Here is a 7500-nt window from a genome sequence, read left to right on the forward strand (position 1 = left end):
TTTCGCAAGGATTTTTTTGATATATTATAATAGCGATTCCGATAAATATTTATTTTTCTATGAATTTTTAAGTGAATAAACACCGGAAAATTCATAAAAAATAGAAAAAAAAATATTTTCTTCCGTTTCTTTTCTCCAATAATTCATAAATAATACCTCAATAGTATTAATGAAGAGAGAGTCGAAATGGCCCGGGTGGATTTCGAAATGTCCCACGACCCCATAGAATGCACGGGCCAGCCGAGCCAAAAGAATGGGACGCGCACGGGACAGCATTGGTCAGGCTCGGGACGGCACGGGACAGCACGGGACGCGCATGGGACGGCACGGGACGCGAATGGGACGGCCTTGCTAAGGCTCGGGACGGCATGGGACAGCACGGGACGCGAATGGGACGGCCTTGCTAAGGCTCGGGACGGCATGGGACAGCTCGGGACGCGCATGGACGGCCTTGGTGAGGCTCGGGACGGCCTTGGTCAGGCTCGGGACGGCATGTCACGGCCCTGGTGAGGCTCGGACGGCACGGGACGCGCATGGGACGGCACGGGACGGCCTGGGACGGCCTTTGTGAGGCTCGGACGGCACGGGACGCGCATGGGACGGCCTTGGCGAGGCTCGGGACGGCATGGGACAGCACGGGACGGCCTCGGCACAGCTCGGACGGCACGGGACGCGCATGGGACGGCCTTGGCGAGGCTCGGGACGGCATGGGACAGCACGGGACGGCCTCGGCACAGCTCGGACGGCACGGGACGCGCATGGGACGGCCTTGGCGAGGCTCGGGACGGCATGGGACAGCACGGGACGGCACGGGACGGCCTCGGCACAACTCGGACGGCACGGGACGGCCTTGGCGAGGCTCGGGACGGCATGGGACAGCACGGGACGGCCTCGGCACAGCTCGGGACGGCACGAGACGCGCATGGGACGGCCTTGGTGAGGCTCGGACGGCACGGGACGCGCATGGGACATCATGGGACGCACATGGGACACCTTATGGGGATCATCAAGGGACGTTGCACGGGACATTCTTTCCCACGAAGGGCATTTACATGGGACATCTTAGGAGTCGAGAGCCGGCACATGGGACAACGTAGTTCACACGCACGGAACACTTTACTTTCGTTTGGAACGTCGTGGGATCTTTATGTCCCCATTAGCACCGAACCTTTAACATGCTAGGAAGCTATGTTCGATCTTCTCGAAGTGTCGATGGAACTTCGATGGATACACATCCGATCCGATGTTATGATGATGTACTTTCTCCGAGATCGATGTTGGGGCCGTATTCCGATGTCATGATGATGTACTTTCTCCGAGATCGATGGGACGGCCTTGGTAAGGCATGGTTCGGCCTTGGTAAGGCATGGGTCGGCCTTGCTAAGGCATGGGACGCGCATGGGATGGCCTTCGTAAGGCATGGGATGAAGGAGTTGAAGGAGATGTCCTTCGACCAAGGTGACAATGCGAACAATTTGTCGGATAGGATAATTGATGTGGAAGATCATCAAGTCCGATTGATTTAGGGATCGTAGAGTTGTAGCTAGAGACCAACTACGATCGTCGAATTACGGAGTAATTCGCGGCTAACTTCGATCGGATCCTACAACGGGTTACACATAAGAGTGACAAATTGATCTAGGATATGACTAGTGGGAGTGAGATATAATCATGGAAGTGTCCCATAAACATATCTCATAGGCCTAAAAAGGAATTAGGCAAAGATAGTACAAAAGGGCCAAAAACAGGGTTTTTGGGCCTAGACCGGTTCGGGTACTTCTAGGACTCGTATTGGGATGAATTTTGGAGGGTTAGTTGCTGATATAATAAACATTATATCTGCCAATTTTCATGGTGTTTGGGCACCTCCTCCTTAGGGAATTGAGAAAATACCAATAGTTGCTATTTTCGACTATTTCCCTAAATCTTATTCTAAAGGGTGTTTTAGGAAACCTAAAAGGAGGTGGATTCTTATTAGGGTTCTATATAAACACTCTTAGGGCAGAGAATAAGGTGTGGAATTTCTCTCTAAGCTTTCTTACTCTACCACATCAAGTAGAGAGGAGAAAGTGAGCTAATTCCCATTACTATCAATCTAGTCAAAGAAGAAGGTGTTCTTCTATCCAACCACCATTGGTGTGCTAGCTATACAACAAGGTGGGAGATCAAATTGATTGCTCGTGTCCCAAGTAGAGGAGCTACACTTGAAGCTCTTGGTCTTCTTCAATCAATTCAACTAGTTCGAGGGAAAAGCGATTAAGGTAATCTACTATCTCCATTAGATTAATTACTAGTTTTGCATGTGATCCTGGGAATACTAGTGTAGACATTAGATGTCATATTTCCGCTATAAACACTAGTAGAAGGGTGTAAATCCCTACAGTGGCGTCAGAGCCTCTTGCCATTAACTAGTTTTTGCTAAGAATCGAACTAATTCATATGCTTAATAGTTTGAAAATTGAGTTTATAAAAGTATTTTAAAAGATGTTTTTAAAAGTATTTTAAACTCATAATTTGATGGGATTCAATAAATTTTCAAATTGAGAATCAAATTGATGATTAAAAGTGTTTTAAAAGACTCAATTTCATTGAATTTCAAACTAATCCATGCTTGATTATGTTGATAGTTATATTTAAAAAGGTTTTAAACATAAAATTTGATTAATTATGAATTGGATTCAAAGATTTTTCAAATTGATTTCAAAATTGTTCTTTGAAAAATTTCAAAAACCTAGATTTTGATCCAAAATTGGTTTGATTAAGAGTTGTTTTTAAATTTTGGAAACTTTTGAAAAACAAAGATTTGGAATTTTAGAAGTGTTCTAAAAAGAGTAGTTTTGAGTTTGGGAAACTCTCAAAACAAATTTGGAAAAATTTAAAAAGTTTCTAAAAGTTTTGAAATTTTTAGAAGTGTTCTAAAAGGAATTTCAAAAATTTAAGAAAAGTTTTAAAATTGGAAAATAACAACTTAAAGTTGCATAAGAAAAAAAAAAAATTCTTTTTGGAAACTAGGGTTTTGAAAAACCCTAGTGTCCGGCCAGGAAGCTTCCTGGCCGGACCAGAAGCTCCTGGATGCGTCCTCTGGACGCGTCTTGAAGACGCGTCCAGAGCAGCTACTAAGGACGCGTCTTGAAGACGCGTCCAGGTCGCGTCTAAGACGCGACCAGCAGCTGCGAAGGAGCTTCCTGGACGCGTCCAGAGCACTCGACCAGACGCGTCTTGGAGACGCGTCTGGGAGGTTCTGGGTGTCTCGGACTAGTCCGAGACACCTAGTGCTGGTCCGGTCCAGTACCAGACACGTCTAGAACGCGTCTGGTACATGGACTAGCGTCCTGGCTCCGGCCAGGACGAGACCAGGCCTTGATAGGCCTCGGCCAGGACATGCCGGCCCTATGGGCCGTGCTATGTCCGGACCTTGTCCGAGCCCTTTTTGGGCTTGGGCCGGGACTTGTCTAGGACTTGTCCCGGGCTTTTTCGAGGCTTTTCGGACCACGAAAAGGGATCATCATTCGAGTGGGAGTTTTTGCCAAAAATTATTTTCCGATTCCAACCAAATAATTCCAAAATCAATCCGGGGCATCCAATAGCCCAAAACGGATTTCTCTTTAAATTGATTTATGAAATCATTAAGAATCGAACCAATATTTTTTCCGAAATTGACCCGGGCTTTCTCGAGCCCAAAACGGAGTTTTTCTTAAAGATGATTTTAGAAATCATAAAAGATAAAACCGGAAAGCACCACTAGTAGAATTCTTCGAATTTAGACTTAAGGTCCGTAATGTGACATGTGATGTCAACAAAAGTATCTCCCAAGATAATCATGCATATATAATTCTTAGCCTTGATATATTATATGATTGCATGTGATGTGAATGCGGGAAACTAGTATGGCCATAGATTTATTTCTTTATTCTTGTTTTAAGCACGGATGGGTGCATGCTTTGTAATTAATTTTAATTTCAAGTTTATACGATCTGCGAATCGTTAGAGTCTTGTAATTAGAGTTTAGGGTCTATGAGTCCATTGAAGAAACTCGAGGATGAAATCCAAAGGCGAGTGGGAGAAATCAATGGAGGTTCAAAGATGACGATCTAAGACGAACCAAAAGGCGAAACAAGAAGAAAACCAAGGGTGATTAGATCTTCTAGGTTAGGGGCCATACTAGGATCCATGTCTGCTTGATTTACTTTCTCGCGCGCATTTACTTACTTATTTACGCTTTATGTCGTGGATGTTAGTTAGGCTAAATAGTTCACTATAACAAACGCCAGACTAGCGTAAAAGTCCCCAAAAGTAATCTTGAGTAATCGCCTATCCAGATTAAGACACTCGTTGCGCCCTTGTTCGAGGAAGGTGGGTCGGCCTTCGCAGAGTACCTCCTCTACCTTGGGACAATGCGGGTAGGTTTATAGAAGAGGCCTACACGTCTAAATGGTTCTACTCAACGAGATCAGCAAGAGAGTCTTGGATACTCGAGGCAAAAGGATAGATTAGTCATTCATTAATGAAATCTATTAACCAAGAGTCATAAGGTATGATCAGTGAAGGAATTCACTCACCCGGAACGACGGAGTCAAAGGGTAGGGCCTTCGTCCGCTTTACTTCGAAGAACTGGGGTCTTGGAATCACTTATTCAATCGGGGACGATTTTTATTGAATAATGTGGGAAAACTAATGTTTTTCAAAAACGATAACGAGTTTTAAAACTTTGCCATTTCTTTATGTAGTTTTAAGATGACACAAACGATTTCAACATTGAATCACACCTAAGGGAGGTGCTGATCCACTTCCTAGAATGGAAGAATGAATCCGAGAATAATTCTCAGATTCAAAAGGAAGGTCACTAGAATACCCAATCCCAATGTTGACTCATACAAGAGAAGGTCAAAAGCCATTTGCAAGCAATCGTATAACATTCTCTTTGGAAGAATAATGAATGCTAGCATAACCATTAAGACAAACTGAGGAAGAATTTCCCACAGAAGTCATAAATGGAGAGGTACGAGACCTCCAAGGCAATCTGAAAGTCATCCTAACGGAAGACAACAGAATACATCTATCACCCAATTCAATATTGATTGAACAAAGATAGATAAGACCTTAGATGAGTCACTCAGGTTGTTACAAACAAACTGAGCAGAACATACAGGAATATCCAGTCTAAGAAAGGTTCTTGAGATTTGGTACAAAGAATCTAAGAAATAGATTCAAAAGGGCAAAAGGATCAGTCAAGTGAGACAAACATTTGATCAAAGAAAAGCAGCTACCGAGTACATGATCAAGAGTATTTCTCATTACTGTGAATGTTTCTGAACAATGGCTAGACCATTTAAAAGGAAACTACCTTTAGCACCTGGAGGACAAAAGGAATGGAATTATGAATTCCGATTCCGTATCCTTGTTAACAAAGTTAAAAACAAGTATCGTAAAATTCCTTCATCAGGTATTTAAGACCAGATGAGCGGCTCAGTGGGAGCTCAAGGAAATCACATACTTGACTAAAAGAAGTAAAGATCCAAGAGGGAGCAGAAGCAGTAATGCTAGGGATGCTGAAAGGGATCGAAGTCTTCTTTTAGACACTGATCTAGCTTAGAACTTAATAGTGATTATTTTGTTCTTCTAGAAACGTCTGATGTTTTAAACCAGTGATAAAATTAACTGAAGGTTAACATTGATAATGGCTAAAATCAAGAGATTCAAACTCATTAAACTTCAGCATTGTCAATTGGGTCTTAAGGACTAATTGACAAAGTCACCCTTTTCAAAAGGCATAAAGACTAGTAATCTATTAGGACTCATACGGTGTTATGCAGACCTATAAGTTTACTTGCAGAAGCTAACGAGAGAAACTTCAAATACGTACTCTGACAACTTCATGAAGTATGGAAACGTACAAATCATAAAGAATAAGTCAGAATGTTTGAGAGGTTCAAACAAAGTACAAACCGAAGTAAAGAATCACTTTGACAAGATAGTGAAAACTTGAGTCAAACACTTGATAACCATCAAAGGAGTTGAGAAACAGTTTCCCAACTCTGCTCCATGGAACACATCCGACGGATGGTGAATTCAGTGGGAGCAATCGAACATTGCTATGCATAATTCGATCAAAGATGGGTTTAAGCCAGTCTTCCGAATATTTTGGGACATATTCTATAAACGATTGTTTTCACACTTACCAAAATTCCGTCTAAAGCTAAATTTGTAAAAGCATTACAAAACTAGCTAATATCTGACGCAATTTCTTTTTTAAAAAGAAATTTGGGCTTCTTTCATAACCAATCAAGAGAACAAAGTGTTTGTTGCTCATGATAGTATTCTTCTAATAATTAGCACACCTAGTAGTCTGGGAGAAAACACTAATTATTACAAGAATAAGTGGGAGAAAAGTACAAGTCGATTTAATTCGATCATGAGAAAAATCATGGAGGGTCATGAAGAACAATCATGAAACTTGTACAAGTCGATTAAATTCGACCAAGAGCAACAAACTACGACTCCTTGGAAAAGGAAAGGTTAAAGATATGATCTTATAAACCCACCGCACAAAAGCGAATGTCATTCGCCGGAGAACTCTCAAAACAAGTGAAAGTGTCTCTAAAGGAATATCTCAAAGTAGTTGAGAAAATTCCAAATTGTTGTTCAAAAGCCCTAAAAGGTCAAATCTCAAAGACACAGAAAATAAAGGTTATTTCTGAAGAGATAAAAGACCTGCGCAGAAACGGAAACTGACTCTAGATTTTGGCTAGAAGCCAAAATCATCGTGGAATCCATATCTCGTCAAGACATGAAGCTTGATAATTTAAGTCAACAAAAGACCTAAATTGGTTTTCCAAAATAGAAAACTGAGAAGGATGGAAACATTCGTGTTTCCCGAAACGAGACAAGAAGAATAAAGATTCTTCCAATCAAGTTATGTCCACAAGCATGCTTCAGAAATCTATCGATGGATTAAAAGCACGCAAGAGTTAGAATCTTCGATTCAAAAGGCAATCAGAGAAATTTGATTCCTGGAGAATGAAGAAAATCTTGAATCACGAGTTTCAAGAAGGTAAGTGGGAGTAAACAAACCTTCCGGGTCCGTATGCAGAGTACATACAAAAGATTGAGTACGACATAAGGTGTTGTATAACAGTAACGAACTGACTCAATAAAGGACCACACACAAAAGGATAAAATGCCATTTTGGGCATCTGAAGATCTATAAGCATAGATCAAAAGGATGATAGGATTAGAGAGACTCAGTACGCTGAGATGCTTGAGATCCGAAACAGAAAATCTAAGACTCGGAAAGTCTAAAAGAATTTCGACCCAAAAACTCATGATAGAGGGCGTTGCAAAACTCGGAGTCTAAAAGACACCGATGAGCTAGCACGCATGAGAGAGACATTTATGTTCGAAAACATAAAGTCAATCATGTTGGACATGATTAGCATTTAAACATCCGAATTCGGATTGGAAAACCGAAACACTACTTAGTACATCCTAGAAGGCTCAAGG

This window comes from Eschscholzia californica, unplaced genomic scaffold, assembly GCF_041429995.1.
Source record: "Eschscholzia californica isolate CP2 unplaced genomic scaffold, dmEscCali1.0.p SCAF_42, whole genome shotgun sequence".
Lineage (NCBI taxonomy): Eukaryota > Viridiplantae > Streptophyta > Magnoliopsida > Ranunculales > Papaveraceae > Eschscholzia > Eschscholzia californica.